We start from the raw sequence: 6,518 nt of genomic DNA on the forward strand, positions 1-6,518 counted from the left end.
ATAGTTTAGTGCAGCACTCTCAGCTCTGTGAAACACATTTTACCATAACTCAGGCTTGTTAAACCACAATGCTAAATGAATGCAAAGGTCTAAGAGATCAAATATCGAATTTGGGCTGCTCAATTGGTGCAGAAAAGAAGGAATCAAACGAAGTTCCTCTCAAATACGATACCCTGATGACTTTTTCACAGCATTAGCATTTTTTGAGCAGAGGATTCTGGAGATGGAGCGTGAGGATAGGGCCGTCATGTGTGTGTGTCAGCAGCGGGTCGGTGCTGTGATCGTCCCACTGAGGGGTGTGGAGGTTTTGGCAGTTCTAGAGCCATGGTGCCAAAGCCCGAGGCCACCTTCCATCTCTCACATCATGACTTTCATGCTCGACTTGAGCTTCACACGTATTGTAACCCAAACCGTCGAAAAAAGGACGGAGAGGAGTGCAAAAAGAGACGGAGAGAGGCCTGACCTACAGCTACACTTGGCAAGAGCTGCCGTGTGTTGCGTATGGAGAAGGATATAGCACATCTGTCAGCTCGGAGTTAAAGATCTCGTCGTAAGCCCCTCTCTCAACGGCTCTGTGTTAATGCATCTAGAATATATCTCACCAGATCAAAACCTCGCTGCCTATGGCTCTACTTATACTATAGGCTCTCGGGCTACACGGCTTGAGTTTCCCCGGCTTAACGGGTAACCTTGACTTGGCCCAGTTTCAGGCGAGTCTGAGGGGAAGCATAGAGGAATTCTGCCTCTTTAGGCTGAATTACTAATGTGAATAATACAGCGCTAGTGCGATTTCCATGTTCACTGTATTTGAGTATCAAGTTTAAACAATTTGGCAGTGTGTATAATCCCAAAGAAAACTCATAATGATGCAGGAATGTCGATTTAAAATAAATAAATAAATAAATTATATATATATATATATATATATATATATATATATATATATATATATATATATATAGAGAGAGAGAGAGAGAGATATAGTCCTATTATAGCATTTTTATTTATTTACATAGTTTTTTGTATTAATGCACTCACAGTTTAAGCCTAGGCAAGCAAGCAACATCATGGATAAACACTATCAATGCACAATTTATATGCAACTATTAAACATTAAAGGGGTCCTTGATTATTATTTCACTTTAGTTAGTGTGATGTTACTGTTTGAGCATAAAGCAAAATTTCGATGCTCAAAGTTCAATGCAAAGGGAGATATTTTAAGGACTACAACAAACGGCTGGTAGAGACTACAACAAGCTTCTTCAGGTTGGTGACATCACAAACCCCACAATTTACATAAACCCCGCCCCCGAGAACATGTAACAAAGGGGGCGGGGCCATGTTGGGCTGCTTTAGAGAAGAGGAAGAGCTGTTTTAGTAGAGTGTTGTTGACATGCCGTCATTTTCCGCCGGACTGCTTCACAAATGAGGGTCAATTCAATGCTGGATTTGCATAAAAGATGAACATGACGGCACATGCTAGTGGATGAGTTGAATCAACTCCACAGCAACTACATAAATTTATCCACTAACCATTCAGAAACGTCCAGTTTCATTCTAAAAGTTGTAACTTCTTCCTGAGTCTCTCCATCAGTGTCGACTCCGGTTTGAACAATGTAAGGCTGAACACCGTTACTGACAATCCTCATTTTGGCTGCGGGAGATTCTCCAGCTTTGTTGTTGTTGAGCTGTTAAAGCTCCGCCCTCTTCTGGAAAGGGGGCCAGGAGCAGCAGCTCATTTGCATTTAAAGGGACACACACAAAAACGGCGTGTCTTTGCTCACACCCAAATAGAGGTTGGGGATTATTATTTTGTAAATAAAGTGGTAAATTATGTTTTTTTGTTCGCTTCATAAAATTGAAGTTACCCTAGTGAAAAATAAATATACTAAAACATATTTGAAATACATTTATTTTCTGCTAAGTATACTACAAAAACATATTTATGTGCTTAATAAAAACACCCTGCAATTGTACTTTTGGTATACTAAACTGATATACTTAAAGTCTGCTAAATTGAAACAACTAATTTTGTACTTTAATTGTGCAGAAGTTGTACTGAGGTCCAGCTAAAGATATATTGAAGTATATTAGATTGTGCTAAAGTGGAACTATTGCAAGTATACTTAAAATATCTTGCATTTAAATACTGATATTGTACAAAGATCATACAATCCAAAGATATTGGAGCATTTCACAAAGTTATGGAGTATTTGCTACTCAAATACATCCAGAGCCCTGACATTTGTGAGAAATCTCAATTTCTTTGGCCAGCACTTTTCACACTTGCAGAATCGAGTATTACACTAAACGCAGCCGACATACTAACCCTGCTGGACATTTATGTTAACAGACACGGTGATCTTGTGTATATATCGCTGCAATTAAATGACCCCCATGAGCGGCGGCTTCTAACCGTAAGTATTGCGAAAAAGAGGTCATCATGTCAGCAGAGGATGAAAGGAAAGCCATGTACATCCCTTTAAAATTTGATGTCAGATTTATAGACTTCAGTGCTTTTCTTTCATTTATTAATAAGCCTGTGAACATATGAACATCAGATATTAAGCTCATTATGAATAAGTCTGCTTGTGCTAATGTGATCTAGACCTTTGCTTTTAATTTTCACAGAAACACTGATTTCAGATTAAATTTCATATTAAATATTAAAAATTCAGATTAAATATTGTGTATGTATATATATATATATATATATATATATATATATATATATATATATATATATATATATATATATATATATATATATATACACGTGTGTGTGTGTGTGTGTGTGTGTAAAGTGGCCAGTGAATGTACATAACATGGTATTTGCAGTGCTTCAAGGTATATTGTTATTTTCATGTTACATGTCCAAAGAATTACAATATTACCATGGTACTGTGTTAGTGTTCTCTCAGCTTCACTGTTGATTGTAATATTGCAGGTGTATATCTTTCAGTTTAATTTCCTATGCAGATCCCAGATTCCTCTGTCTCTCTTGAGTCTGAAGACATTAAAAACCGATCTGCGTATAACACCACTGTAACATGCAGACATGAAACGGTAACACAAGAGCATGATGGGAATTGCTACAAAGCCTCTACATGTTTCATTCAAATCAACACAACTGCACGTTCCTCTCGAGACGGATGTACATCACACACACCCGGCAGATTGGGATGTATTTTTATACAAATATCTCACAGCAGAAGAGATGTGAGCGGAGCCGGGAGCGATTATCTGACATCAGCCTTCATGAATCTCTTTAATATCTCAACAGTTTCTCCAACACAGCAATGAGATTAAATTCAAAACAAACTAAGACTTTTCTTTAAGTCTCCTACTTTTTTCCTGAGAAAAAAATGGCAGTAATCCTGGAGTTTCACAAGAGATCTCAACAGTGTCTCAAACTGTGCTCAGATTTGCCAAGATGCCAATTAAATGTCAGAAATCGCTTTATGAACTCAAATCTTGGTTGAAACAATTTGTTGTTGTTGGACAACTCATTTTTTATAGTACAGAAATGCATGCACAATTTGAGCTTTAGATGTAGTTGATTTGCATGAACATTGAAACATTTATATATATATATATATATATATATATACACACACACACACACACACACACACACACACACACACACACACACACACACACACACACATAGATTCCTCATTAGTGGCTGTTTCTATGGGCTACAATGTAAGCCGTCCGACATATTGGAACTGTCAAAACACCGGTCTGTTAACATTCGAGAGCAAGTTGACTGTGCGTCTGCAACTGTATGAATATCTATATCTGCAATAGGCTTAAGCAGATGATTTTGCGAAGCTAACATAATACAAGACGAAGGCGTCAGCTAACATGACACTAAAAAATTACCATAGTTTGAAAACTAGTTTGAAAGCTCTTTTTCCTGTTAGCAAACAGCATTGCATTACCGTGCGTGGCTCTTTCTGGATTGAAGCGTGGATCGCCTGTGACTGACTGTATTCGTCGTCTGACTGTATGCACTGAACCATGATGTCCGTACCATACGGTTCGGGATGAATACATGTATCGTTACACCCCTAATATCTATGGTTGAAACCATCAGTACAGCGTGAGTCTGTCTGTCCCCATGTTTTCTTGCTTTTGTTTTTGCTTCTCCTCCGCAGGTCATGGCTGGGGTTGGCGGGTATGAATGTTCAGATGCCTCCGTCTTCATTTCCATTTCCACACTTGTCCTCTTTCATCACGGAGCCAGTAGCCATTTACCTCCAAACATCACTTCAGTTTTCCCAGAGGAGCTCCGTCACAGGACCACAGAGCCGTGCTTTGATCATCACAAAGACCCCAGAGTCTCTCAGGGGGACAGGTCTCCCTTTCTCTCTTTCTTCAAATCTCTTGTTTTCCCCCGAGAAACGCTCATCTCGAAGCACAAAAAGGGCCGTGGCGGTGAACTGTGAGGCAGAAGTGGTTTCTCCCAAGTAACAAACCAGACAGTTCTACTCGTCTCTTCATCACAGTTTAGGTAAACCCAGAAAGTTTGTACATCACAGTACGTCTTTGTTCAACATCATACAAGTATTTATTATTCCAACTTAAAGTCGAGGCTTTTTGCACCCAAAACAATCATATCATTTTTCATCCATTTTCTGACTGTTTGATGCCATTGACATGCAAATAGAGACGTTGTGTGTTAATGTATTCATGTTTCTGACGTCAGAAGGTTGTTGGACGTTTGAAGCCATTTTTGCAACTTAGTTTCAATAGGTGTTTTTTTGTTTATAGTACACAAAAGATTGTGTAAATATACTTTCCAGGTAATTAATTGGTAATTAATTGGTATTAATTAGGGCTGGGGTAAAAATATCGATGTCTCGATTTTAATCGATTCTCATGTTTACAAACCGATATCGATTCGTATATCCCAAGAATCGATTACTCTAGCCTGTTTACAGCTGATGAATGAACACAACATTTTAGCGTACCTCTCATTCATTAAATCGCAATAAGATTTGTGCTTTGTTACTTTTGATAATTCAAATTCTGTCCGTCTTATTATTATTCAAACAAGAGCGCCATTTTGGCCATTTTGGCGCTCTTTAGAGGAATAGTTCACCCAAAAATGAAAATGTGATGTTTATCTGCTTACCCCCAGGGCATCCAAGATGTAGGTGACTTTGTTTCTTCAGAAGAACACAAATTATGATTTTTCACTCCAACCGTCGTGGTCTGTCAGTCGTATCTATAAGCTAAGAGTCAAAAAAAAAAAAAAAAAAAAAAAAAAACAGATCACGTGGCGCGCCTCAGATCAACTGAAGCGCCTGAAGCGCCTGCGCACAGTGCAGATATTCTCTATCTTCAATACCATTTACGGGCTACAGCGCGAAATAAGCATGAATGAATACCAAAAGGTATGTAAATAGATACAGGACAATTATTGAAATTAATCCTGTCTCATGTAATGGCTCAGTCAGTGCTTCAAACACGCTTAATTCGAAGACGTCAAAAACAGCTTGTCAACAAGATGTCACGTAACGTCACATTTCCCTCATAAAACCAAATCCAGTGACCATAAACTCGTTATTCAGCCAGAAAAATTAACTTTAGAGAGGAGCATTTTGTTAATATGCCCCATATCACATAGTAAGATAGTATTGTAACTGGAATATTATATAAAAAAAAAAACTCCTTATGGAGGGATAGTTCACCCAAAAATCATTTACTCACCCTCAAGTTGTTCCAAACCTGTAAAAATGTCTTTGTTCTGCTGAACACAAAGGAAGATATTTGGAAAAATGTTTGTAACCAAACAGATCTCGCCCCCTGTTGACTACTATAGTATTTTTGATTATTAGTGCTGAAAACAGTTGTGCTGCTTCATATTTCATTTTTCAGGATTCTTTGATGAATAGAAAGTTCAAAAGAAAAGCACTTATTTGGAATAGAAACCTGTTGTAACATTATAAATGCTTTTACTGTCACATTTGAGCAATTTAATGCATTCTTGATTACTAGTATTAATCTTACTGAACACAAAGAATGTGAAATTTCCCAAATTCCCCTTTATTCCATTAGTCTGTGCGGAGACGTCAGCTGGTAATGCTCTCAAAGCCTTCCGTGGGTAATCAACATTAATTTCACACTGAATGAGCATGGAATTGTTACCAAACTACAAATCCAATTTGTCCGATATAATCAGTCCGTGTAGCCTCCTAATTGCCATGCGTTTAGTGTTTCCTCTAATCAGTAATTGACTGACAATAGAATATCGGTCTCACTGTTTCAGTCATGATCAGGGGATTGTTTTAAACTTGTTATTGAGTGTTTACACTCCTTTGAATCTAAATATCCCTTAGTCTGTAATGCTGACAGACATTGTGATTGGTTGGATGACAGATTATTTCTTAATTTTAGTGACTGGACTTGATTGGCCTTAGATTTCTACCACTTTCTCTTTGTGTTCACACAGACTAGTTTTGTATATAAACAGCAAAAATCACATTGAATCTGATATTTGTCATTCA

This window comes from Megalobrama amblycephala, linkage group LG12 (assembly GCF_018812025.1).
Source record: "Megalobrama amblycephala isolate DHTTF-2021 linkage group LG12, ASM1881202v1, whole genome shotgun sequence".
NCBI classification, from domain to species: Eukaryota; Metazoa; Chordata; class Actinopteri; order Cypriniformes; family Xenocyprididae; genus Megalobrama; species Megalobrama amblycephala.